Here is a 4,263-nt window from a genome sequence, read left to right as displayed (position 1 = left end):
CTCCAGGGCAGGCAGTGCTGCTACCAGGGCTGGATAGCAGACCTCCAGGGCTGGAAGGCAGACCTCCAGGGCAGGCAGGCAGACCTCCAGGGCAGGCAGTGCTGCTACCAGGGCTGGATAGCAGACCTCCAGGGCTAACAGGCAGACCTCCAGGGCTGGCAGGCTGACCTCCAGGGCAGGCAGGCAGGCAGGCAGACCTCCAGGGCTGGATAGCAGACCTCCAGGGCTGGATAGCTGACCTCCAGGGCTGGATAGCAGACCTCCAGGGCTAACAGGCAGACCTCCAGGGCTGGCAGTGCTGCTACCAGGGCAGGCAGGCTGTCCTCCAGGGCTGGATAGCAGACCTCCAGGGCAGGCAGTGCTGCTACCAGGGCAGGCAGGCTGTCCTCCAGGGCTGGATAGCAGACCTCCAGGGCAGGCAGTGCTGCTACCAGGGCTGGATAGCAGACCTCCAGGGCAGGCAGTGCTGCTACCAGGGCAGGCAGTGCTGCTACCAGGGCAGGCAGGCTGTCCTCCAGGGCTGGATAGCAGACCTCCAGGGCAGGCAGTGCTGCTGCCAGGGCAGGCAGGCAGACCTCCAGGGCTAACAGGCTGACCTCCAGGGCTAACAGGCAGACCTCCAGGGCTGGCAGGCTGACCTCCAGGGCTGGAAGGCAGGATGGCAGACCTCCAGGGCAGGCAGGCAGGCAGGCAGGCAGGCAGGCAGACCTCCAGGGCTGGCAGGGAGACCTCCAGGGCTGGCAGGCAGGCAGGCAGGGCTGTGTGGCTGGGGAGGGCAGGCTGGCAGGCAGGTAGGCCGTGCTGCTGCCAGGGCTGGAAGGCTGACCTCCAGGGCAGGCAGGCAGGCAGACCTCCAGGGCAGGCAGGCAGGTAGGCCGTGCTGCTGCCAGGGCTGGCAGGCTGACCTCCAGGGCAGGCAGGCAGGCAGGCAGACCTCCAGGGCTGGCAGGCTGACCTCCAGGGCAGGCAGGCAGGCAGGCAGGCAGACCTCCAGGGCTAACAGGCTGACCTCCAGGGCTGGCAGGCTGACCTCCAGGGCTGGAAGGCAGGATGGCAGACCTCCAGGGCAGGCAGGCAGGCAGGCAGGCAGGCAGGCAGACCTCCAGGGCTGGCAGGGAGACCTCCAGGGCTGGCAGGCAGGCAGGCAGGGCTGTGTGGCTGGGGAGGGCAGGCTGGCAGGCAGGTAGGCCGTGCTGCTGCCAGGGCTGGAAGGCTGACCTCCAGGGCAGGCAGGCAGGCAGACCTCGAGGGCAGGCAGGCAGGTAGGCCGTGCTGCTACCAGGGCAGGCAGGCAGACCTCCAGGGCTAACAGGCTGACCTCCAGGGCAGGCAGTGCTGCTACCAGGGCTGGATAGCAGACCTCCAGGGCTGGAAGGCAGACCTCCAGGGCAGGCAGGCAGACCTCCAGGGCAGGCAGTGCTGCTACCAGGGCTGGATAGCAGACCTCCAGGGCTAACAGGCAGACCTCCAGGGCTGGCAGGCTGACCTCCAGGGCAGGCAGGCAGGCAGGCAGACCTCCAGGGCTGGATAGCAGACCTCCAGGGCTGGATAGCTGACCTCCAGGGCTGGATAGCAGACCTCCAGGGCTAACAGGCAGACCTCCAGGGCTGGCAGTGCTGCTACCAGGGCAGGCAGGCTGTCCTCCAGGGCTGGATAGCAGACCTCCAGGGCAGGCAGTGCTGCTACCAGGGCAGGCAGGCTGTCCTCCAGGGCTGGATAGCAGACCTCCAGGGCAGGCAGTGCTGCTACCAGGGCTGGATAGCAGACCTCCAGGGCAGGCAGTGCTGCTACCAGGGCAGGCAGTGCTGCTACCAGGGCAGGCAGGCTGTCCTCCAGGGCTGGATAGCAGACCTCCAGGGCAGGCAGTGCTGCTGCCAGGGCAGGCAGGCAGACCTCCAGGGCTAACAGGCTGACCTCCAGGGCTAACAGGCAGACCTCCAGGGCTGGCAGGCTGACCTCCAGGGCTGGAAGGCAGGATGGCAGACCTCCAGGGCAGGCAGGCAGGCAGGCAGGCAGGCAGGCAGACCTCCAGGGCTGGCAGGGAGACCTCCAGGGCTGGCAGGCAGGCAGGCAGGGCTGTGTGGCTGGGGAGGGCAGGCTGGCAGGCAGGTAGGCCGTGCTGCTGCCAGGGCTGGAAGGCTGACCTCCAGGGCAGGCAGGCAGGCAGACCTCGAGGGCAGGCAGGCAGGTAGGCCGTGCTGCTACCAGGGCAGGCAGGCAGACCTCCAGGGCTAACAGGCTGACCTCCAGGGCAGGCAGTGCTGCTACCAGGGCTGGATAGCAGACCTCCAGGGCTGGATAGCAGACCTCCAGGGCTAACAGGCAGACCTCCAGGGCTGGCAGGCAGGCAGGCAGACCTCCAGGGCAGGCAGTGCTGCTACCAGGGCTGGATAGCAGACCTCCAGGGCAGGCAGTGCTGCTACCAGGGCAGGCAGTGCTGCTGCCAGGGCTGGATGGCAGGCAGGCAGACCTCCAGGGCTAACAGGCTGACCTCCAGGGCAGGCAGGCTGTCCTCCAGGGCTGGATAGCAGACCTCCAGGGCAGGCAGTGCTGCTACCAGGGCAGGCAGGCTGTCCTCCAGGGCTGGATAGCAGACCTCCAGGGCAGGCAGTGCTGCTACCAGGGCAGGCAGGCTGTCCTCCAGGGCTGGATAGCAGACCTCCAGGGCAGGCAGTGCTGCTACCAGGGCAGGCAGGCTGTCCTCCAGGGCTGGATAGCAGACCTCCAGGGCAGGCAGTGCTGCTACCAGGGCTGGATAGCAGACCTCCAGGGCTGGATGGCAGGCAGGCAGACCTCCAGGGATGGATAGCAGACCTCCAGGGCTGGAAGGCAGGCAGGCAGACCTCCAGGGCAGGCAGTGCTGCTACCAGGGCTGGATAGCAGACCTCCAGGGCTAACAGGCAGACCTCCAGGGCTGGAAGGCAGGCAGTGCTGCTACCAGGGCAGGCAGGCAGACCTCCAGGGCTAACAGGCTGACCTCCAGGGCAGGCAGTGCTGCTACCAGGGCTGGATAGCAGACCTCCAGGGCAGGCAGTGCTGCTACCAGGGCAGGCAGTGCTGCTGCCAGGGCTGGATGGCAGGCAGGCAGACCTCCAGGGCTAACAGGCTGACCTCCAGGGCAGGCAGGCTGTCCTCCAGGGCTGGATAGCAGACCTCCAGGGCAGGCAGTGCTGCTACCAGGGCAGGCAGGCTGTCCTCCAGGGCTGGATAGCAGACCTCCAGGGCAGGCAGTGCTGCTACCAGGGCAGGCAGGCTGTCCTCCAGGGCTGGATAGCAGACCTCCAGGGCAGGCAGTGCTGCTACCAGGGCAGGCAGGCTGTCCTCCAGGGCTGGATAGCAGACCTCCAGGGCAGGCAGTGCTGCTACCAGGGCTGGATAGCAGACCTCCAGGGCTGGATGGCAGGCAGGCAGACCTCCAGGGATGGATAGCAGACCTCCAGGGCTGGAAGGCAGGCAGGCAGACCTCCAGGGCAGGCAGTGCTGCTACCAGGGCTGGATAGCAGACCTCCAGGGCTAACAGGCAGACCTCCAGGGCTGGAAGGCAGGCAGTGCTGCTACCAGGGCAGGCAGGCAGACCTCCAGGGCTAACAGGCTGACCTCCAGGGCAGGCAGTGCTGCTACCAGGGCTGGATAGCAGACCTCCAGGGCTAACAGGCAGACCTCCAGGGCTGGAAGGCAGGCAGTGCTGCTACCAGGGCAGGCAGGCTGTCCTCCAGGGCTGGAAGGCAGACCTCCAGGGCAGGCAGGCAGACCTCCAGGGCAGGCAGTGCTGCTACCAGGGCTGGATAGCAGACCTCCAGGGCTGGAAGGCAGGCAGGCAGACCTCCAGGGCAGGCAGTGCTGCTACCAGGGCTGGATAGCAGACCTCCAGGGCTAACAGGCAGACCTCCAGGGCTGGAAGGCAGGCAGTGCTGCTACCAGGGCAGGCAGGCTGTCCTCCAGGGCTGGAAGGCAGACCTCCAGGGCTGGCAGGCTGACCTCCAGGGCAGGCAGGCCGGGCCCCCGGTGCTGCATCTCGGCCGCTGCCTGGGGCGGACCGGCCCGGGTGCCCTTGCGCTTTTTCGACACCAGGGGGCAGTTGGGTGCCATTCCGTCCCTCGTGTGGCGAAATGGCGGTACTGCACCTCCGCCTTTTTGCTGGAGAAAGTCCGCAGTCGGGACAATGCGCCACACGGTCCGTCGGCAGGAGGCCCGGGCCCGGGCACAACTCCCCGGTGGGGACGGACGCCGGGCTGGAGCTTTCCTCCAGCGCAACACACACTC

Source organism: Amia ocellicauda, unplaced genomic scaffold (assembly GCF_036373705.1).
Source record: "Amia ocellicauda isolate fAmiCal2 unplaced genomic scaffold, fAmiCal2.hap1 HAP1_SCAFFOLD_179, whole genome shotgun sequence".
Taxonomy (NCBI): domain Eukaryota; kingdom Metazoa; phylum Chordata; class Actinopteri; order Amiiformes; family Amiidae; genus Amia; species Amia ocellicauda.
Note: the sequence above shows the minus strand (reverse complement) of the source record.